Source organism: Brienomyrus brachyistius, unplaced genomic scaffold (genome assembly GCF_023856365.1).
Source record: "Brienomyrus brachyistius isolate T26 unplaced genomic scaffold, BBRACH_0.4 scaffold55, whole genome shotgun sequence".
NCBI lineage: Eukaryota > Metazoa > Chordata > Actinopteri > Osteoglossiformes > Mormyridae > Brienomyrus > Brienomyrus brachyistius.
The window spans coordinates 2,076,433-2,098,960 of NW_026042330.1; the positions used below are offsets into that span (position 1 = coordinate 2,076,433).

Sequence of the window (22,528 nt, forward strand, 5' to 3'; positions counted from 1 at the left end):
TACCAAAAGCAGATTCTTTCAATCACATGCTGGCTTTCCCAATTTGTCTGCTTGTGCATAATATGTTACTCCTATATAATTATAAATCAAGGACATAACCAAAAGCAAAATTCTATGAAGAGTACAATCCAGGCAAACTTCTCCTCATTTGACCCATGCCTGTTACTCCTTTCTCACTAAGTAACACAAATGGCATAGTTTGCCACATTTGCTTTAGTTTCATGTCAATTTACCTTCATATTTGCAAGTGCATTGTCATAGTGATTTCAGAACACACATAGAAATGGGCACAGTTTAGCAGAAGCACCTTCGGCAATTGATTGTTATGTTCAATGGACTTTGATTGTAAAACAGCATTCTGGTTAATTCTTCGCAATAGCTTACACCTCAAAGATAAAGCTCAGAGCATTTTGCACACATGCAGAAGGACCTTGTGTAGATGTGGCAAGTAACTTCTGAAACTGATTGCAATCTTCAATGGACATTGATTGTAAAAGAGCAATCTCGCAAAACCCGATAGGAAAAAGCTCAAAAAGAAAATTCTTGTGCTGATGTGTTAAATGCATTCTGCAAACTAATTGGGATCTTCAATACACATTGCCAGAAAACCAGCAATCTCGTCAAACATTTGTGAAAGTCGATAAGACAACGATCTACAGACATATCCCGCAGAACAGCAATGTTCCTCATGGCACTTCACCTTTCCTAGATGTAATATTCCTGTGCTCCTTGCATGACCAAGACTCTATGGAAAACAGCATATCAAAACCCATCAAAGTTATAAGGAACTCTGTGCCCCTGCTGTCATTTAAAATATGACTTTCTTACTGTTATGTTGAAAACGTGGTTGTTCAAAAAATAATGTAGACAAACCTATTCAAAAAGTTCATGGTGAAATTTTCTGCTGCCTAGCAAAATCATGAAATGGAGAAAACTCTAAGTTTTGTCTCATGCACTGTGTAAGCGCCATCAGCATGGGGGGCTCGTTGGTCTAGGGGTATGATTCTCGCTTAGGCTGCGAGAGGTCCCGGGTTCAAATCCCGGACGAGCCCATATGCAGGGAAGCTACCAAAAGCAGATTCTTTCAATCACATGCTGGCTTTCCCAATTTGTCTGCTTGTGCATAATATGTTAGTCCAATATAATTATAAATCAAGGAGATAACCAAAAGCAAAATTCTATGAAGAATACATTCCAGGCAAACTTCTCCTCATTTGACCCATGACTGTTACTCCTTTCTCACTAAGTAACACAAATGGCATAGTTTGCCACATTTGCTTTAGTTTCATGTCAATTTACCTTCATATTTGCAAGTGCATTGTCATAGTGATTTCAGAACACACATAGAAATGGGCACAGTTTAGCAGAAGCACCTTCGGCAATTGATTGTTATGTTCAATGGACTTTGATTGTAAAACAGCATTCTGGTTAATTCTTCGCAATAGCCTACACCTCAAAGATAAAGCTCAAAAGCATCTTGCACACATGCAGAAGGACCTTGTGCAGATGTGGCAAGTAACTTCTGAAACTGATTGCAATCTTCAATGGACATTGATTGTAAAATAGCAATCTCGCAAAACCCGATAGGAAAAAGCTCAAAAAGAAAATTCTTGTGCTGATGTGTTAAATGCATTCTGCAAATTAATTGGGATCTTCAATACACATTGCCAGAAAACCAGCAATCTCGTCAAACATTTGTGAAAGTCGATAAGACAACGATCTACAGACATATCCCGCAGAACAGCAATGTTCCTCATGGCACTTCACCTTTCCTAGATGTAATATTCCTGTGCTCCTTGCATGACCAAGACTCTATGGAAAACAGCATATCAAAACCCATCAAAGTTATAAGGAACTCTGTGCCCCTGCTGTCATTTAAAATATGACTTTCTTACTGTTATGTTGAAAATGTGGTTGTTCAAAAAATAATGTAGACAAACCTATTCAAAAAGTTCATGGTGAAATTTTCTGCTGCCTAGCAAAATCATGAAATGGAGAAAACTCTAAGTTTTGTCTCATGCACTGTGTAAGCGCAATCAGCATGGGGGGCTCTTTGGTCTTGGGGTATGATTCTCACTTAGGGTGCGAGAGGTCCCGGGTTCAAATCCCGGACGAGCCCATATGCAGGGAAGCTACCAAAAGCAGATTCTTTCAATCACATGCTGGCTTTCCCAATTTGTCTGCTTGTGCATAATATATTACTCCAATGTAATTATAAATCAAGGAGATAACCAAAAGCAAAATTCTATGAAGAATACAATCCAGGAAAACTTCTCCTCATTTGACCCATGCCTGTTACTCCTTTCTCACTAAGTAACACAAATGGCATAGTTTGCCGCATTTGCTTTAGTTTCATGTCAATTTACCTTCATATTTGCAAGTGCATTGTCATAGTGATTTCAGAACACACATAGAAATGGGCACAGTTTAGCAGAAGCACCTTCGGCAATTGATTGTTATATTCAATGGACTTTGATTGTAAAACAGCATTCTGGTTAATTCTTCGCAATAGCCTACACCTCAAAGATAAAGCTCAAAAGCATCTTGCACACATGCAGAAGGACCTTGTGCAGATGTGGCAAGTAACTTCTGAAACTGATTGCAATCTTCAATGGACATTGATTGTAAAATAGCAATCTCGCAAAACCCGATAGGAATAAGCTCAAAAAGAAAATTCTTGTGCTGATGTGTTAAATGCATTCTGCAAACTAATTGGGATCTTCAATACACATCGCCAGAAAACCAGCAATCTCGTCAAACATTTGTGAAAGTCGATAAGACAACGATCTACAGACATATCCCGCAGAACAGCAATGTTCCTCATGGCACTTCACCTTTCCTAGATGTAATATTCCTGTGCTCCTTGCATGACCAAGACTCTATGGAAAACAGCATATCAAAACCCATCAAAGTTATAAGGAACTCTGTGCCCCTGCTGTCATTTAAAATATGACTTTCTTACTGTTATGTTGAAAACGTGGTTGTTCAAAAAATAATGTAGACAAACCTATTCAAAAAGTTCATGGTGAAATTTTCTGCTGCCTAGCAAAATCATGAAATGGAGAAAACTCTAAGTTTTCTCTCATGCACTGTGTAAGCGCAATCAGCATGGGGGGCTCGTTGGTCTAGGGGTATGATTCTCGCTTAGGGTGCGAGAGGTCCCGGGTTCAAATCCCGGACGAGCCCATATGCAGGGAAGCTACCAAAAGCAGATTCTTTCAATCACATGCTGGCTTTCCCAATTTGTCTGCTTGTGCATAATATGTTACTCCTATATAATTATAAATCAAGGACATAACCAAAAGCAAAATTCTATGAAGAGTACAATCCAGGCAAACTTCTCCTCATTTGACCCATGCCTGTTACTCCTTTCTCACTAAGTAACACAAATGGCATAGTTTGCCACATTTGCTTTAGTTTCATGTCAATTTACCTTCATATTTGCAAGTGCATTGTCATAGTGATTTCAGAACACACATAGAAATGGGCACAGTTTAGCAGAAGCACCTTCGGCAATTGATTGTTATGTTCAATGGACTTTGATTGTAAAACAGCATTCTGGTTAATTCTTCGCAATAGCTTACACCTCAAAGATAAAGCTCAGAGCATTTTGCACACATGCAGAAGGACCTTGTGTAGATGTGGCAAGTAACTTCTGAAACTGATTGCAATCTTCAATGGACATTGATTGTAAAAGAGCAATCTCGCAAAACCCGATAGGAAAAAGCTCAAAAAGAAAATTCTTGTGCTGATGTGTTAAATGCATTCTGCAAACTAATTGGGATCTTCAATACACATTGCCAGAAAACCAGCAATCTCGTCAAACATTTGTGAAAGTCGATAAGACAACGATCTACAGACATATCCCGCAGAACAGCAATGTTCCTCATGGCACTTCACCTTTCCTAGATGTAATATTCCTGTGCTCCTTGCATGACCAAGACTCTATGGAAAACAGCATATCAAAACCCATCAAAGTTATAAGGAACTCTGTGCCCCTGCTGTCATTTAAAATATGACTTTCTTACTGTTATGTTGAAAACGTGGTTGTTCAAAAAATAATGTAGACAAACCTATTCAAAAAGTTCATGGTGAAATTTTCTGCTGCCTAGCAAAATCATGAAATGGAGAAAACTCTAAGTTTTGTCTCATGCACTGTGTAAGCGCCATCAGCATGGGGGGCTCGTTGGTCTAGGGGTATGATTCTCGCTTAGGCTGCGAGAGGTCCCGGGTTCAAATCCCGGACGAGCCCATATGCAGGGAAGCTACCAAAAGCAGATTCTTTCAATCACATGCTGGCTTTCCCAATTTGTCTGCTTGTGCATAATATGTTAGTCCAATATAATTATAAATCAAGGAGATAACCAAAAGCAAAATTCTATGAAGAATACATTCCAGGCAAACTTCTCCTCATTTGACCCATGACTGTTACTCCTTTCTCACTAAGTAACACAAATGGCATAGTTTGCCACATTTGCTTTAGTTTCATGTCAATTTACCTTCATATTTGCAAGTGCATTGTCATAGTGATTTCAGAACACACATAGAAATGGGCACAGTTTAGCAGAAGCACCTTCGGCAATTGATTGTTATGTTCAATGGACTTTGATTGTAAAACAGCATTCTGGTTAATTCTTCGCAATAGCCTACACCTCAAAGATAAAGCTCAAAAGCATCTTGCACACATGCAGAAGGACCTTGTGCAGATGTGGCAAGTAACTTCTGAAACTGATTGCAATCTTCAATGGACATTGATTGTAAAATAGCAATCTCGCAAAACCCGATAGGAAAAAGCTCAAAAAGAAAATTCTTGTGCTGATGTGTTAAATGCATTCTGCAAATTAATTGGGATCTTCAATACACATTGCCAGAAAACCAGCAATCTCGTCAAACATTTGTGAAAGTCGATAAGACAACGATCTACAGACATATCCCGCAGAACAGCAATGTTCCTCATGGCACTTCACCTTTCCTAGATGTAATATTCCTGTGCTCCTTGCATGACCAAGACTCTATGGAAAACAGCATATCAAAACCCATCAAAGTTATAAGGAACTCTGTGCCCCTGCTGTCATTTAAAATATGACTTTCTTACTGTTATGTTGAAAACGTGGTTGTTCAAAAAATAATGTAGACAAACCTATTCAAAAAGTTCATGGTGAAATTTTCTGCTGCCTAGCAAAATCATGAAATGGAGAAAACTCTAAGTTTTGTCTCATGCACTGTGTAAGCGCCATCAGCATGGGGGGCTCGTTGGTCTAGGGGTATGATTCTCGCTTAGGCTGCGAGAGGTCCCGGGTTCAAATCCCGGACGAGCCCATATGCAGGGAAGCTACCAAAAGCAGATTCTTTCAATCACATGCTGGCTTTCCCAATTTGTCTGCTTGTGCATAATATGTTAGTCCAATATAATTATAAATCAAGGAGATAACCAAAAGCAAAATTCTATGAAGAATACATTCCAGGCAAACTTCTCCTCATTTGACCCATGACTGTTACTCCTTTCTCACTAAGTAACACAAATGGCATAGTTTGCCACATTTGCTTTAGTTTCATGTCAATTTACCTTCATATTTGCAAGTGCATTGTCATAGTGATTTCAGAACACACATAGAAATGGGCACAGTTTAGCAGAAGCACCTTCGGCAATTGATTGTTATGTTCAATGGACTTTGATTGTAAAACAGCATTCTGGTTAATTCTTCGCAATAGCCTACACCTCAAAGATAAAGCTCAAAAGCATCTTGCACACATGCAGAAGGACCTTGTGCAGATGTGGCAAGTAACTTCTGAAACTGATTGCAATCTTCAATGGACATTGATTGTAAAATAGCAATCTCGCAAAACCCGATAGGAAAAAGCTCAAAAAGAAAATTCTTGTGCTGATGTGTTAAATGCATTCTGCAAATTAATTGGGATCTTCAATACACATTGCCAGAAAACCAGCAATCTCGTCAAACATTTGTGAAAGTCGATAAGACAACGATCTACAGACATATCCCGCAGAACAGCAATGTTCCTCATGGCACTTCACCTTTCCTAGATGTAATATTCCTGTGCTCCTTGCATGACCAAGACTCTATGGAAAACAGCATATCAAAACCCATCAAAGTTATAAGGAACTCTGTGCCCCTGCTGTCATTTAAAATATGACTTTCTTACTGTTATGTTGAAAACGTGGTTGTTCAAAAAATAATGTAGACAAACCTATTCAAAAAGTTCACGGTGAAATTTTCTGCTGCCTAGCAAAATCATGAAATGGAGAAAACTCTAAGTTTTGTCTCATGCACTGTGTAAGCGCAATCAGCATGGGGGGCTCGTTGGTCTAGGGGTATGATTCTCGCTTAGGGTGCGAGAGGTCCCGGGTTCAAATCCCGGATGAGCCCATATGCAGGGAAACTACCAAAAGCAGATTCTTTCAATCACATGCTGGCTTTCCCAATTTGTCTGCTTGTGCATAATATGTTAGTCCAATATAATTATAAATCAAGGAGATAACCAAAAGCATAATTCTATGAAGAATACAATCCAGGCAAACTTCTCCTCATTTGACCCATGCCTGTTACTCCTTTCTCACTAAGTAACACAAATGGCATAGTTTGCCACATTTGCTTTAGTTTCATGTCAATTTACCTTCATATTTGCAAGTGCATTGTCATAGTGATTTCAGAACACACATAGAAATGGGCACAGTATAGCAGAAGCACCATGGGCAATTGATTGTGATCTTCAATGGACATTTATTGTAAAACAGCATTCTGGTTAATTCTTCGCAATAGCTTACACCTCAAAGATAAAGCTCAAAAGCATCTTGCACACATGCAGAAGGACCTTGTGCAGATGTGGCAAGTAACTTCTGAAACTGATTGCAATCTTCAATGGACATTGATTGTAAAAGAGCAATCTCGCAAAACCCGATAGGAAAAAGCTCAAAAAGAAAATTCTTGTGCTGATGTGTTAAATGCATTCTGCAAACTAATTGGGATCTTCAATACCCATCGCCAGAAAACCAGCAATCTCGTCAAACATTTGTGAAAGTCGATAAGACAACGATCTACAGACATATCCCGCAGAACAGCAATGTTCCTCATGGCACTTCACCTTTCCTAGATGTAATATTCCTGTGCTCCTTGCATGACCATGACTCTATGGAAAACAGCATATCAAAACCCATCAAAGTTATAAGGAACTCTGTGCCCCTGCTGTCATTTAAAATATGACTTTCTTACTGTTATGTTGAAAACGTGGTTGTTAAAAAAATAATGTAGACAAACCTATTCAAAAAGTTCACAGTGAAATTTTCTGCTGCCTAGCAAAATCATGAAATGGAGAAAACTCTAAGTTTTGTCTCATGCACTGTGTAAGCGCAATCAGCATGGGGGGCTCGTTGGTCTAGGGGTATGATTCTCACTTAGGGTGCAAGAGGTCCCACGTTCAAATCGCGGACGAGCCCATACGCAGGGAAGCTACCAAAAACAGATTCTTTCAATCGCATGCTGGCTTTCCCAATTTGTCTGCTTGTGCATAATATGTTACTCCAATATAATTATAAATCAAGGAGATAACCAAAAGCAAAATTCTATGAAGAATACATTCCAGGCAAACTTCTCCAAATTTGACCCATGCCTGTTACTCCTTTCTCACTAAGTAACACAAATGGCATAGTTTGCCACATTTGCTTTAGTTTCATGTCAATTTACCTTCAGATTTGCAAGTGCATTGTCATAGTGATTTCAGAACACACATAGAAATGGGCACAGTATAGCAGAAGCACCATGGGCAATTGATTGTGATCTTCAATGGACATTTATTGTAAAACAGCATTCTGGTTAATTCTTCGCAATAGCTTACACCTCAAAGATAAAGCTCAAAAGCATCTTGCACACATGCAGAAGGACCTTGTGCAGATGTGGCAAGTAACTTCTGAAACTGATTGCAATCTTCAATGGACATTGATTGTAAAAGAGCAATCTCGCAAAACACTTACAAAACCCGATAGGAAAAAGCTCAAAAAGAAAATTCTTGTGCTGATGTGTTAAATGCATTCTGCAAACTAATTGGGATCTTCAATACACATCGCCAGAAAACCAGCAATCTCGTTAAACATTTGTGAAAGTCGATAAGACAACGATCTACAGACATATCCCGCAAAACAGCAATGTTCCTCATGGCACCTCACCTTTCCAAAATGTAACATTCCTGTGCTCCTTGCATGACCAAGACTATATGGAAAACAGCATATCAAAACCCATCAAAGTTATAAGGAACTCTGTGCCCCTGCTGTCATTTAAAATATGACTTTCTTACTGCTATGTTGAAAACGTGGTTGTTCAAAAAATAATGTAGACAAACATATTCAAAAAGTTCACGGTGAAATTTTCTGCTGCCTAGCAAAATCATGAAATTGAAAAGACTCTTCTTTTCTTTTTTTTTGTCTTTCCCTCCACTTCCCATTGTGACCCTTTTGGATAGCTTCTGACTTTCGTGACCTAACCGATGTCCTCCCAGCATTCCCAGTGTAGTTGTGCCCTCAGCTTACTTCTCACTCTTCAGTTTTTCACTCCTGGCCACAAAAACGAGCAACAGGGCATTTTCAAGTCAGCTGCACGACAGCACAGACGTTCCACCTGCATGGGAGAACACAGCGCATTCAGCACGCAGACAGGTCCAATGCGGCCTCTCACAAGTAGGCAGAACGAGTCACGCTGATGTTTTGTTGACGGCGGGACTCTTCATGTTCACGTCTCGGAGGGTGATGGGCTTCTATGCCTCAAGAAGACAGCACCCAGCGTGGGGCTCCAACCCACAACTCTGAGATTAAGAGTCTCATGCTCTACCGACTGAGCTAGACGGGCCAAGACACAGACGCGTGACCTCAGGACCGGCAACTTTCTGATCTGGCTCTTCTCTGAGAAATGCCTTCTGACTCTGAACCCCATAAAGCACAGCGGTGCTCTTGAACTCGCCATCTCCTTGCAAAGTCTCTGCTCCAGACATCCGCTAAGAGGCATCTACGTCGTGATCATTGAACATCAAAATCAAGGCGCTGTGCTCTTGCTCTCGCTGTCTCCTTGCAAGGTCTCTGCTCCGGACAACCGCTAAGAGGCATCTACGTCGTAATCGTTGAACATGAAAATCAAGCCGCTTGGTTGCATCTTTTCTTTGGCATAATTTTACTTCTCACATGCTGGTTGAATTATGAGCCAAATGTAGAACGAGTTAGACAGCGAAAACTCACACTTTGTGGAACGTCACGCATTGGCTCGGTGTCTGACACTAACTTATTTTCTTGGTTTCAGTGGTGTGTAGGTTTTGAAACTTGGGCCAAAAGCATAAAGCTACCATGTTTCCACTCAGTTTCGAACCGAGGACCTTTCGCGTGTTAGGCGAACGTGATAAGCACTACACTATGGAAACAACAGACGTACATTTCTTTCCTTAACCTAAGGAAATTTTATGTAATCTGCCAATTGTCAGTGGCTCATCCTCTCACTGAAACAAATGAGAAATACCAGCAGCTGGCCTCTTTTGCAAGCCGTTATATCCAATGGCTAGCATTGGTTCTTTCTTCAGACGACTTTAATCAAGCACCTGGAAACTGACTTCACCACTATCAAATAAGTTCCACAGAAGATATAGAAACACAAAGCAACTGCTCTTTTCGTAGCCCAAGAATTCACAAGACCGGAAAACCGCTAAGAAGCATCTACGTCGAGAAGATTGAATATCAAAATCAAGGCGCTTGGTTGCGTCTTTTCTTTTGCATAATTTTATTTCTCACATGCTGGTTGAATTATGAGCCAAATGTAGAGCTATTCAGACAGCGAAAACTCAGACTTTGTGGAATGTCACGCATTAGCTCGGTGTGTGAAACTACGGAATAATGGCAACTTGGTTTCACCGGTGTCTTGGTTTTGAAGCTTGGGCCAAAAGGGACAGGCCGGCATGTTTCCACTCGGTTTCGAACCGAGGACCTTTCGCGTGTGAGGCGAACGTGATAACCACTACACTACGGAAACAACTCACATTCATCACCTTCCTCAACCAAAGGAAATTTTATTTAATCTGATAATTGTCAGTGGCTGATGAAATACCAGCAGCTGGCCTCCTTTGTAATGCCGTCATGTCCACTTGCTAGCGTCAGTTCTTTCTTCAGACGACTTTAATCAAGCACGTGGAAACTGACTTGACCCCGCTATAAAATCACTTCCTCGTACTACACAAGATTCAGAAACACAAAGCAACCGCTGTTTTCATAGCCCATCAGTTAACAAGACTCTTCTCACTATCATAATTGGATTGGTAAGGTATCGTTGCATTTCAGAAGGATCAATGATTTCACACTCAAATTCTGCAAGGTCTCTGATTCGGACAACCGCTAAGAGGCATCTATGTCGTAATCGTTGAACATGAAAATCAAGCCGCTTGCTTGCGTCTTTTCTTTGGCATAATTTTACTTCTCACATGCTGGTTGAATTATGAGCCAAATGTAGAACTATTCAGACAGTGAAAACTGACACTTTGTGGAACGTCAGACTTTGGGTCGGTTTGTGAGGAATAAGAGTGCTACAGAGCACTTTGGCGAAATGTGCCGTGAAGACAAAATGCCTATCCAGGTCTGACCTGAAGGGGCACTTGTGAGTATTTCTGTATGACAGAGCGCAAAGCACTATTGTGGGGGGTCCCTGGTGGTCTAGTGGTCAGGATTTAGCGCTCTCACCACCATGGCACGGGTTAGATTCCCAGTCAGGGAAGTCCGGGGGCGTCTGCTTGGGATTCTTTTTTTTTTTGTCTTTCCCTCCACTTCCCATTGTGACCCTTTTGGATAGCTTCTGAATTTTGTGACCTAACCGATGTCCTCCCAGCATTCCCAGTGTAGTTGTGCCCTCAGTTTACTTCTCACTCTTCAGTTTTTCACTCATGGCCACTAAAACGAGCAACAGGGCATTTTCAAGTCAGCTGCACGACAGCACAGACGTTCCACCTGCATGGGAGAACACAGCGCATTCAGCACACAGTCAGGTTGCTGATGTTTTGTTGACGGCGGGACTCTTCATGTTCACGTCTCGGAGGGTGATGGGCTTCTATGCCTCAAGAAGACAGCACCCAGCGTGGGGCTCCAACCCACAACTCTGAGATTAAGAGTCTCATGCTCTACCGACTGAGCTAGACGGGCCAAGACACAGACGCGTGACCTCAGGACCGGCAACTTTCTGATCTGGCTCTTCTCTGAGAAATGCCTTCTGACTCTGAACCCCATAAAGCACAGCGGTGCTCTTGAACTCGCCATCTCCTTGCAAAGTCTCTGCTCCAGACATCCGCTAAGAGGCATCTACGTCGTGATCATTGAACATCAAAATCAAGGCGCTGTGCTCTTGCTCTCGCTGTCTCCTTGCAAGGTCTCTGCTCCGGACAACCGCTAAGAGGCATCTACGTCGTAATCGTTGAACATGAAAATCAAGCCGCTTGGTTGCATCTTTTCTTTGGCATAATTTTACTTCTCACATGCTGGTTGAATTATGAGCCAAATGTAGAACGAGTTAGACAGCGAAAACTCACACTTTGTGGAACGTCACGCATTGGCTCGGTGTCTGACACTAACTTATTTTCTTGGTTTCAGTGGTGTGTAGGTTTTGAAACTTGGGCCAAAAGCATAAAGCTACCATGTTTCCACTCAGTTTCGAACCGAGGACCTTTCACGTGTTAGGCGAACGTGATAAGCACTACACTATGGAAACAACAGACGTACATTTCTTTCCTTAACCTAAGGAAATTTTATGTAATCTGCCAATTGTCAGTGGCTCATCCTCTCACTGAAACAAATGAGAAATACCAGCAGCTGGCCTCTTTTGCAATGCCGTTATATCCAATGGCTAGCATTGGTTCTTTCTTCAGACGACTTTAATCAAGCACCTGGAAACTGACTTCACCACTATCAAATAAGTTCCACAGAAGATATAGAAACACAAAGCAACTGCTCTTTTCGTAGCCCAAGAATTCACAAGACCGGAAAACCGCTAAGAAGCATCTACGTCGAGAAGATTGAATATCAAAATCAAGGCGCTTGATTGCGTCTTTTCTTTTGCATAATTTTATTTCTCACATGCTGGTTGAATTATGAGCCAAATGTAGAGCTATTCAGACAGCGAAAACTCAGACTTTGTGGAATGTCACGCATTAGCTCGGTGTGTGAAACTACGGAATAATGGCAACTTGGTTTCACCGGTGTCTTGGTTTTGAAGCTTGGGCCAAAAGGGACAGGCCGGCATGTTTCCACTCGGTTTCGAACCGAGGACCTTTCGCGTGTGAGGTGAACGTGATAACCACTACACTACGGAAACAACTCACATTCATCACCTTCCTCAACCAAAGGAAATTTTATTTAATCTGATAATTGTCAGTGGCTGATGAAATACCAGCAGCTGGCCTCCTTTGTAATGCCGTCATGTCCACTTGCTAGCGTCAGTTCTTTCTTCAGACGACTTTAATCAAGCACGTGGAAACTGACTTGACCCCGCTATAAAATCACTTCCTCGTACTACACAAGATTCAGAAACACAAAGCAACCGCTGTTTTCATAGCCCATCAGTTAACAAGACTCTTCTCACTATCATAATTGGATTGGTAAGGTATCGTTGCATTTCAGAAGGATCAATGATTTCACACTCAAATTCTGCAAGGTCTCTGATTCGGACAACCGCTAAGAAGCATCTACGTCGTGATCATTGAACATCAAAATCAAGGCGCTTGGTTGCATCTTTTCTTTTGCATAATTTTATTTCTCACATGCTGTTTGGATTTTGAGCCAAATGTAGAACTATTCAGACAGCGAAAACTGACACTTTGTGGAACGTCACACATTGGGTCGTTGTGTGAGGAATAAGAGTGCTACAGAGCACTTTGGCGAAATGTGCCGTGAAGACAAAATGCCTAGCCAGGTCTGACCTGAAGGGGCACATGTGAGTATTTCTGCATGACAGAGCGCAAAGCATTATTGTGGGGAGTCCCTGGTGGTCTAGTGGTCAGGATTTGGCGCTCTCACTGCCACGGCCCGGGTTCGATTCCGGGTCAGGGAACTCCAGGGGCGTCTGCTTGGGATTCTTTTTTTTTTTTTTTTGTCTTTCCCTCCACTTCCCATTGTGACCCTTTTGGCTAGCTTCTGACTTTTGTGACCTAACCGATGTCCTCCCAGCATTCCCAGTTTAGTTGTGCCCTTAGCTTACTTCTCACTCTTCAGCTTTTCACTCTTGGCCACTAAAACGAGCAACAGGGCATTTTCAAGTCAGCTGCACGACAGCACAGACGTTCCACCTGCATGGGAGAACACTGCGCATTCAGCACGCAGACAGGTCCTATGCGGCCTCTCACAAGAAGGCAGAACGAGTCACGCTGATGTTTTGTTGACGGCGGGACTCTCCATGTTCACGTCTCGGAGGGTGATGGGCTTCTATGCCTCAAGAAGACAGCACCCAGCGTGGGGCTCCAACCCACAGCTCTGAGATTAAAAGTCTCATGCTCTACCGACTGAGCTACTCGGGCCAAGACACAGACGCGAGACCTCAGGACCGGCAACTTTCTGATCTGGTTCTTCTCTGAGAAATGCCTTCTGATTCTGAACCCCACAAAGCACAGCGGTGCTCTTGAACTCGCCGTCTCCTTGCAAAGTCTCTGCTCCTGACAACCGCTAAGAGGCATCTACGTCGTGATCATTGAACATCAAAATGAAGGCGCTGTGCTCTTGCTCTCGCTGTCTCCTTGCAAGGTCTCTGCTCCGGACAACCGCTAAGAGGCATCTACGTCGTAATCATTGAACCTGAAAATCAAGCCGCTTGGTTACATCTTTTCTTTGGCATAATTTTACTTCTCACATGCTGGTTGAATTATGAGCCAAATGTAGAACGAGTTAGACAGCGAAAACTCACACTTTGTGGAACGTCACGCATTGGCTCGGTGTCTGACACTAACTTGGTTTCTTGGTTTCAGTGGTGTGTAGGTTTTGAAACTTGGGCCAAAAGCATAAAGCTACCATGTTTCCACTCGGTTTCGAACCAAGGACCTTTCGCATGTGAGGCGAACGCGATAACCACTACACTATGGAAACAACAGACGTACATTTTTTTCCTTAACCTAAGGAAATTTTATGTAATCTGCCAATTGTCAGTGGCTCATTCTCTCACTGAATCAAATGAGAAATACCAGCAGCTGGCCTCTTTTGCAATGCCGTTATATCCAATGGCTAGCATTGGTTCTTTCTTCAGACGACTTTAATCAAGCACCTGGAAACTGACTTCAGCACTATCAAATAACTTCCACAAAAGATTTAGAAACACAAAGCAACTGCTCTTTTCGTAGCCCAAGAATTCACAAGACCGGAAAACCGCTAAGAAGCATCTACTTCGAGAAGATTGAATATCAAAATCAAGGCGCTTGGTTGCGTCTTTTCTTTTGCATAATTTTATTTCTCACATGCTGTTTGGATTCTGAGCCAAATGTAGAACTATTCAGAAAGTGAAAACTGACACTTTGTGGAAGGTCACACATTGGGTCGGTGTGTGAAGAATAAGAGTGCTACAGAGCACTTTGGCGAAATGTGCCGTGAAGACAAAATGCCTAGCCAGGTCTGACCTGAAGGGGCACTTGTGAGTATTTCTGTATGACAGAGCGCAAAGCATTATTGTGGGGGGTCCCGGGTGGTCTAGTGGTCAGGATTTGGCACTCTCACCGCCACGGCCCGGGTTCGATTCCCGGTCAGGGAACTCCAGGGGCGTCTGCTTGGGATTCTTTTTTTTTTTTTTTGTCTTTCCCTCCACTTCCCATTGTGACCCTTTTGGCTAGCTTCTGACTTTTGTGACCTAACCGATGTCCTCCCAGCATAGTTGTGCCCTCAGCTTACTTCTCACTCTTCAGTTTTTCATTCCTGGCCACTAAAACGAGCAACAGGGCATTTTCAAGTCAGCTGCACGACAGCACAGACGTTCCACCTGCATGGGAGAACACAGCACATTCAGCAGGTCCTATGCGGCCTCTCACAAGAAGGCAGAACGAGTCACGCTGATGTTTTGTTGACGGCGGGACTCTTCATGTTCACGTCTCGGAGGGTGATGGGCTTCTATGCCTCAAGAAGACAGCACCCAGCGTGGGGCTCCAACCCACAACTCTGAGATTAAGAGTCTCATGCTCTACCGACTGAGCTAGCCGGGCCAAGACACAGACGCGAGACCTCAGGACCGGCAACTTTCTGATCTGGTTCTTCTCTGAGAAATGCCTTCTGATTCTGAACCCCACAAAGCACAGCGGTGCTCTTGAACTCGCCGTCTCCTTGCAAAGTCTCTGCTCCTGACAACCGCTAAGAGGCATCTACGTCGTGATCATTGAACATCAAAATGAAGGCGCTGTGCTCTTGCTCTCGCTGTCTCCTTGCAAGGTCTCTGCTCCGGACAACCGCTAAGAGGCATCTACATCGTAATCGTTGAACATGAAAATCAAGCCGCTTGGTTGCATCTTTTCTTTTGCATAATTTTACTTCTCACATGCTGGTTGAATTATGAGCCAAATGTAGAACGAGTTAGACAGCGAAAACTCACACTTTGTGGAACGTCACGCATTGGCTCGGTGTCTGACACTAACTTGGTTTCTTGGTTTCAGTGGTGTGTAGGTTTTGAAACTTGGGCCAAAAGCATAAAGCTACCATGTTTCCACTCGGTTTCGAACCAAGGACCATTCGCGTGTGAGGCGAATGCGATAACCACTACACTATGGAAACAACAGACGTACATTTTTTTCCTTAACCTAAGGAAATTTTATGTAATCTGCCAATTGTCAGTGGCTCATTCTCTCACTGAATCAAATGAGAAATACCAGCAGCTGGCCTCTTTTGCAATGCCGTTATATCCAATGGCTAGCATTGGTTCTTTCTTCAGACGACTTTAATCAAGCACCTGGAAACTGACTTCACCACTATCAAATAACTTCCACAAAAGATTGAGAAACACAAAGCAACTGTTCTTTTCGTAGCCCAAGAATTCACAAGACCGGAAAACCGCTAAGAAGCATCTACGTCGAGAAGATTGAATATCAAAATCAAGGCGCTTGGTTGCGTCTTTTCTTTGGCATAATTTTATTTCTCACATGCTGTTTGGATTCTGAGCCAAATGTAGAACTATTCAGACAGTGAAAACAGACACTTTGTGGAACGTCACACATCGGGTCGGTGTGTGAGGAATAAGAGTGCTACAGAGCACTTTGGCGAAATGTGCCGTGAAGACAAAATGTCTAGCCAGGTCTGACCTGAAGGGGCACTTGTGAGTATTTCTGTATGACAGAGCGCAAAACACTATTGTGGGGGATCCCTGGTGGTCTAGTGGTCAGGATTTGGCGCTCTCACTGCCACGGCCCCGGTTTGATTCCCGGTCAGGGAACTCCAGGGGCGTCTGCTTGGGATTCTTTTTTTTTTTTTTTTTTTGTCTTTCCCTCCACTTTCCATTGTGACCCTTTTGGCTAGCTTCTGACTTTTGTGCCTCAACCGAAGTACTCACTGCATTCCCAGTGTAGTTGTGCCCTCAGCTTACTTCTCACTCTTCAGTTTTTCACTCCTGGCCACAAAAACGAGCAACAGGGCATTTTCAAGTCAGCTCCACGACAGCACAGACGTTCCACCTGCATGGGAGAACACAGCGCATTCAGCACGCAGACAGGTCCTATGCGACCTCTCACAAGAAGGCAGAACGAGTCATGCTGATGTTTTGTTGACGGCGGGAGTCTTCATGTTCACGTCTCGGAGGGTGATGGGCTTCTATGCCTCAAGAAGACAATACCCAGCATGGGGCTCCAACCCACGACTCTGAGATTAGGAGTCTCATGCACTACCAACTGAGCTAGCCGGGCCAAGACACAGACGCGAGACCTCAGGACCGGCAACTTTCTGATCTGGTTCTTCTCTGAGAAATGCCTTCTGACTCTGAACCCCATAAAGCACAGCGGTGCTCTTGCTCTCGCTGTCTCCTTGCAAAGTCTCTGCTCCGGACAACCGCTAAGAGGCATCTACGTCGTGATCATTGAACATCAAAATCAAGGCGCTGTGCTCATCCTCTCGCTGTCTCCTTGCAAGGTCTCTGCTCCGGACAACCGCTAAGAAGCATCCACGTCGTGATCATTGAACATGAAAATCAAGCCGCTTGGTTGCATCTTTTCTTTTGCATAATTTTATTTCTCAAATGCTGTTTGGATTCTGAGCCAAATGTAGAACTATTCAGACAGTGAAAACAGACACTTTGTGGAACGTCACACATCGGGTCGGTGTGTGAGGAATAAGAGTGCTACAGAGCACTTTGGCGAAATGTGCCGTGAAGACAAATGCCTAGCCAGGTCTGACCTGAAGGGGCACTTGTGAGTATTTCTGTATGACAGAGCGCAAAACACTATTGTGGGGGATCCCTGGTGGTCTAGTGGTCAGGATTTGGCGCTCTCACTGCCACGGCCCCGGTTTGATTCCCGGTCAGGGATCTCCAGGGGCGTCTGCTTGGGATTCTTTTTTTTTTTTTTTTTTGTCTTTCCCTCCACTTTCCATTGTGACCCTTTTGGCTAGCTTCTGACTTTTGTGCCTCAACCGATGTACTCACTGCATTCCCAGTGTAGTTGTGCCCTCAGCTTACTTCTCACTCTTCAGTTTTTCACTCCTGGTCACAAAAACGAGCAACAGGGCATTTTCAAGTCAGCTCCACGACAGCACAGACGTTCCACCTGCATGGGAGAACACAGCACATTCAGCACGCAGACAGGTCCTATGCGGCCTCTCACAAGAAGGCAGAACGAGTCACGCTGATGTTTTGTTGACGGCGGGACTCTTCATGTTCACGTCTCGGAGGGTGATGGGCTTCTATGCCTCAAGAAGACAGCACCCAGCGTGGGGCTCCAACCCACGACTCTGAGATTAAGAGTCTCATGCTCTACCGACTGAGCTAGCCGGGCCAAGACACAGACGCGAGACCTCAGGACCGGCAACTTTCTGATCTGGTTCTTCTCTGAGAAATGCCTTCTGACTCTGAACCCCATAAAGCACAGCGGTGCTCTTGCTCTCGCTGTCTCCTTGCAAAGTCTCTGCTCCGGACAACCGCTAAGAGGCATCTACGTCGTGATCATTGAACATCAAAATCAAGGCGCTGTGCTCTTGCTCTCGCTGTCTCCTTGCAAGGTCTCTGCTCCGGACAACCGCTAAGAGGCATCTATGTCGTAATCGTTGAACATGAAAATCAAGCCGCTTGGTTGCATCTTAACTTTGGCATAATTTTACTTCTCACATGCTGGTTGAATTATGAGCCAAATGTAGAGCTATTCAGACAGCGAAAACTCAGACTTTGTGGAATGTCACGCATTAGCTCGGTGTGTGAAACTACGGAATAATGGCAACTTGGTTTCACCGGTGTCTTGGTTTTGAAGCTTGGGCCAAAAGCGATAGGCAGGCATGTTTCCACTCGGTTTCGAACCGAGGACCTTTCGCGTGTGAGGCGAACGTGATAACCACTACACTATGGAAACAACTCACATTCAGCACCTTCCTCAACCAAAGGAAATTTTATTTAATCTGATAATTGTCAGTGGCTGATGAAATACCAGCAGCTGGCCTCCTTTGTAATGCCATCATGTCCACTTGCTAGCATCAGTTCTTTCTTCAGACGACTTTAATCAAGCACATGGAAACTGACTTGACCCCGGTATAAAATCTCTTCCTCGTACTACACAAGATTCAGAAACACAAAGCAACCGCTGTTTTCATAGCCCATCAGTTAACAAGACTCTTCTCACTATCATAATTGGATTGGTAAGGTATCGTTGCATTTCAGAAGGATCAATGATTTCACACTCAAATTCTGCAAGGTCTTTGCTTCGGACAACCGCTAAGAAGCATCTACGTTGTGATCATTGAACATCAAAATCAAGGCACTTGGTTGCATCTTTTCTTTGCATAATTTTATTTCTCACATGCTGTTTGGATTCTGAGCCAAATGTAGAACTATTCAGACAGCGAAAACTGACACTTTGTGGAACGTCACACATTGGGTCGGTGTGTGAGGAATAAGAGTGCTACAGAGCACTTTGGCGAAATGTGCCGTGAAGACAAAATGCCTAGCCAGGTCTGACCTGAAGGGGCACTTGTGAGTATTTCTGTATGACAGAGCGCAAAGCACTACTGTGGGGGGTCCCTGGTGGTCTAGCGGTCAGGATTTGGCGCTCTCACCGCCACAGCCCGGGTTCGATTCCCGGTCAGGGAACTCCAGGGGCGTCTGCTTGGGATTCTTTTTTTTTTTTTTGTCTTTCCCTCAACTTCCCATTGTGACCCTTTTGGTTAGCTTCTGACTTTTGTGACCTAACCGATGTCCTCCCAGCATAGTTGTGCCCTCAGCTTACTTCTCATTCTTCAGTTTTTCACTCCTGGCCACTAAAACGAGCAACAGGGCATTTTCAAGTCAGCTGCACGACAACACAGACGTTCCACCTGCATGGGAGAACACAGCACATTCAGCAGGTCCTATGCGGCCTCTCACAAGAAGGCAGAACGAGTCACGCTGATGTTTTGTTGACGGCGGGACTCTTCATGTTCACGTCTCGGAGGGTCATGGGCTTCTATGCCTCAAGAAGACAGCACCCAGCGTGGGGCTCCAACCCACGACTCTGAGATTAAGAGTCTCATGCTCTACCGACTGAGCTAGCCGGGCCAAGACACAGACGCGAGACCTCAGGACCGGCAACTTTCTGATCTGGTTCTTCTCTGAGAAATGCCTTCTGACTCTGAACCCCATAAAGCACAGCGGTGCTCTTGCTCTCGCCGTCTCCTTGCAAAGTCTCTGCTCCGGACAACCGCTAAGAGGCATCTACGTCGTGATCATTGAACATCAAAATCAAGGCGCTGTGCTCTTGCTCTCGCTGTCTCCTTGCAAGGTCTATGCTCCGGACAACCGCTAAGAGGCATCTATGTCGTAATCGTTGAACATGAAAATCAAGCCGCTTGGTTGCATCTTTTCTTTGGCATAATTTTACTTCTCACATGCTGGTTGAATTATGAGCCAAATGTAGAGCTATTCAGACAGCGAAAACTCAGACTTTGTGGAATGTCACGCATTAGCTCGGTGTGTGAAACTACGGAATAATGGCAACTTGGTTTCACCGGTGTCTTGGTTTTGAAGCTTGGGCCAAAAGCGATAGGCAGGCATGTTTCCACTCGGTTTCGAACCGAGGACCTTTCGCGTGTGAGGCGAACGTGATAACCACTACACTATGGAAACAACTCACATTCAGCACCTTCCTCAACCAAAGGAAATTTTATTTAATCTGATAATTGTCAGTGGCTGATGAAATACCAGCAGCTGGCCTCCTTTGTAATGCCATCATGTCCACTTGCTAGCATCAGTTCTTTCTTCAGACGACTTTAATCAAGCACATGGAAACTGACTTGACCCCGGTATAAAATCTCTTCCTCGTACTACACAAGATTCAGAAACACAAAGCAACCGCTGTTTTCATAGCCCATCAGTTAACAAGACTCTTCTCACTATCATAATTGGATTGGTAAGGTATCGTTGCATTTCAGAAGGATCAATGATTTCACACTCAAATTCTGCAAGGTCTCTGCTTCGGACAACCGCTAAGAAGCATCTACGTTGTGATCATTGAACATCAAAATCAAGGCACTTGGTTGCATCTTTTCTTTGCATAATTTTATTTCTCACATGCTGTTTGGAATCTGAGCCAAATGTAGAACTATTCAGACAGCGAAAACTGACACTTTGTGGAACGTCACACATTGGGTCGGTGTGTGAGGAATAAGAGTGCTACAGAGCACTTTGGCGAAATGTGCCGTGAAGACAAAATGCCTAGCCAGGTCTGACCTGAAGGGGCACTTGTGAGTATTTCTGTATGACAGAGCGCAAAGCACTACTGTGGGGGGTCCCTGGTGGTCTAGCGGTCAGGATTTGGCGCTCTCACCGCCACGGCCCAGGTTCGATTCCCGGTCAGGGAACTCCAGGGGCGTCTGCTTGGGATTCTTTTTTTTTTTTTTTGTCTTTCCCTCCACTTCCCATTGTGACCCTTTTGGTTAGCTTCTGACTTTTGTGACCTAACCGATGTCCTCCCAGCATAGTTGTGCCCTCAGCTTACTTCTCATTCTTCAGTTTTTCACTCCTGGCCACTAAAACGAGCAACAGGGCATTTTCAAGTCAGCTGCACGACAACACAGACGTTCCACCTGCATGGGAGAACACAGCACATTCAGCAGGTCCTATGCGGCCTCTCACAAGAAGGCAGAACGAGTCACGCTGATGTTTTGTTGACGGCGGGACTCTTCATGTTCACGTCTCGGAGGGTCATGGGCTTCTATGCCTCAAGAAGACAGCACCCAGCGTGGGGCTCCAACCCACGACTCTGAGATTAAGAGTCTCATGCTCTACCGACTGAGCTAGCCGGGCCAAGACACAGACGCGAGACCTCAGGACCGGCAACTTTCTGATCTGGTTCTTCTCTGAGAAATGCCTTCTGACTCTGAACCCCATAAAGCACAGCGGTGCTCTTGCTCTCGCCGTCTCCTTGCAAAGTCTCTGCTCCGGACAACCGCTAAGAGGCATCTACGTCGTGATCATTGAACATCAAAATCAAGGCGCTGTGCTCTTGCTCTCGCTGTCTCCTTGCAAGGTCTATGCTCCGGACAACCGCTAAGAGGCATCTATGTCGTAATCGTTGAACATGAAAATCAAGCCGCTTGGTTGCATCTTTTCTTTGGCATAATTTTACTTCTCACATGCTGGTTGAATTATGAGCCAAATGTAGAGCTATTCAGACAGCGAAAACTCAGACTTTGTGGAATGTCACGCATTAGCTCGGTGTGTGAAACTACGGAATAATGGCAACTTGGTTTCACCGGTGTCTTGGTTTTGAAGCTTGGGCCAAAAGCGATAGGCAGGCATGTTTCCACTCGGTTTCGAACCGAGGACCTTTCGCGTGTGAGGCGAACGTGATAACCACTACACTATGGAAACAACTCACATTCAGCACCTTCCTCAACCAAAGGAAATTTTATTTAATCTGATAATTGTCAGTGGCTGATGAAATACCAGCAGCTGGCCTCCTTTGTAATGCCATCATGTCCACTTGCTAGCATCAGTTCTTTCTTCAGACGACTTTAATCAAGCACATGGAAACTGACTTGACCCCGGTATAAAATCTCTTCCTCGTACTACACAAGATTCAGAAACACAAAGCAACCGCTGTTTTCATAGCCCATCAGTTAACAAGACTCTTCTCACTATCATAATTGGATTGGTAAGGTATCGTTGCATTTCAGAAGGATCAATGATTTCACACTCAAATTCTGCAAGGTCTCTGCTTCGGACAACCGCTAAGAAGCATCTACGTTGTGATCATTGAACATCAAAATCAAGGCACTTGGTTGCATCTTTTCTTTGCATAATTTTATTTCTCACATGCTGTTTGGATTCTGAGCCAAATGTAGAACTATTCAGACAGCGAAAACTGACACTTT

General features: G+C 43.9%; 16 non-coding genes across 16 annotated transcripts; 5 read left to right on the forward strand and 11 right to left on the reverse strand.

Moving 5' to 3' along the window:
• Nucleotides 1-980: 980 nt before the first annotated feature.
• trnap-agg (transfer RNA proline (anticodon AGG)) lies at nt 981-1,052 on the forward strand. The gene has a single exon. It is a non-coding gene; the product is annotated as a tRNA-Pro (tRNA).
• A 2,062-nt stretch (nt 1,053-3,114) lies between these two features.
• trnap-agg (transfer RNA proline (anticodon AGG)) lies at nt 3,115-3,186 on the forward strand. The gene has a single exon. It is a non-coding gene; the product is annotated as a tRNA-Pro (tRNA).
• A 994-nt stretch (nt 3,187-4,180) lies between these two features.
• Nucleotides 4,181-4,252, forward strand: trnap-agg (transfer RNA proline (anticodon AGG)). Its single transcript has one exon. It is a non-coding gene; the product is annotated as a tRNA-Pro (tRNA).
• A 995-nt stretch (nt 4,253-5,247) lies between these two features.
• Nucleotides 5,248-5,319, forward strand: trnap-agg (transfer RNA proline (anticodon AGG)). Its single transcript has one exon. It is a non-coding gene; the product is annotated as a tRNA-Pro (tRNA).
• Nucleotides 5,320-6,314: 995 nt separating this feature from the next.
• On the forward strand, nt 6,315-6,386 carry trnap-agg (transfer RNA proline (anticodon AGG)). Its single transcript has one exon. It is a non-coding gene; the product is annotated as a tRNA-Pro (tRNA).
• Nucleotides 6,387-9,344: 2,958 nt separating this feature from the next.
• Nucleotides 9,345-9,417, reverse strand: trnav-aac (transfer RNA valine (anticodon AAC)). The gene has a single exon. It is a non-coding gene; the product is annotated as a tRNA-Val (tRNA).
• Nucleotides 9,418-9,946: 529 nt separating this feature from the next.
• trnav-cac (transfer RNA valine (anticodon CAC)) lies at nt 9,947-10,019 on the reverse strand. Its single transcript has one exon. It is a non-coding gene; the product is annotated as a tRNA-Val (tRNA).
• Nucleotides 10,020-11,665: 1,646 nt separating this feature from the next.
• On the reverse strand, nt 11,666-11,738 carry trnav-aac (transfer RNA valine (anticodon AAC)). The gene has a single exon. It is a non-coding gene; the product is annotated as a tRNA-Val (tRNA).
• Nucleotides 11,739-12,268: 530 nt separating this feature from the next.
• Nucleotides 12,269-12,341, reverse strand: trnav-cac (transfer RNA valine (anticodon CAC)). Its single transcript has one exon. It is a non-coding gene; the product is annotated as a tRNA-Val (tRNA).
• Nucleotides 12,342-13,466: 1,125 nt separating this feature from the next.
• On the reverse strand, nt 13,467-13,539 carry trnak-uuu (transfer RNA lysine (anticodon UUU)). Its single transcript has one exon. It is a non-coding gene; the product is annotated as a tRNA-Lys (tRNA).
• Nucleotides 13,540-14,028: 489 nt separating this feature from the next.
• Nucleotides 14,029-14,101, reverse strand: trnav-cac (transfer RNA valine (anticodon CAC)). The gene has a single exon. It is a non-coding gene; the product is annotated as a tRNA-Val (tRNA).
• A 1,589-nt stretch (nt 14,102-15,690) lies between these two features.
• trnav-cac (transfer RNA valine (anticodon CAC)) lies at nt 15,691-15,763 on the reverse strand. The gene has a single exon. It is a non-coding gene; the product is annotated as a tRNA-Val (tRNA).
• A 1,048-nt stretch (nt 15,764-16,811) lies between these two features.
• On the reverse strand, nt 16,812-16,884 carry trnar-ccu (transfer RNA arginine (anticodon CCU)). The gene has a single exon. It is a non-coding gene; the product is annotated as a tRNA-Arg (tRNA).
• Nucleotides 16,885-18,461: 1,577 nt separating this feature from the next.
• Nucleotides 18,462-18,534, reverse strand: trnav-cac (transfer RNA valine (anticodon CAC)). Its single transcript has one exon. It is a non-coding gene; the product is annotated as a tRNA-Val (tRNA).
• A 1,672-nt stretch (nt 18,535-20,206) lies between these two features.
• Nucleotides 20,207-20,279, reverse strand: trnav-cac (transfer RNA valine (anticodon CAC)). Its single transcript has one exon. It is a non-coding gene; the product is annotated as a tRNA-Val (tRNA).
• Nucleotides 20,280-21,952: 1,673 nt separating this feature from the next.
• On the reverse strand, nt 21,953-22,025 carry trnav-cac (transfer RNA valine (anticodon CAC)). The gene has a single exon. It is a non-coding gene; the product is annotated as a tRNA-Val (tRNA).
• Between the last annotated feature and the right edge of the window lie 503 nt (nt 22,026-22,528).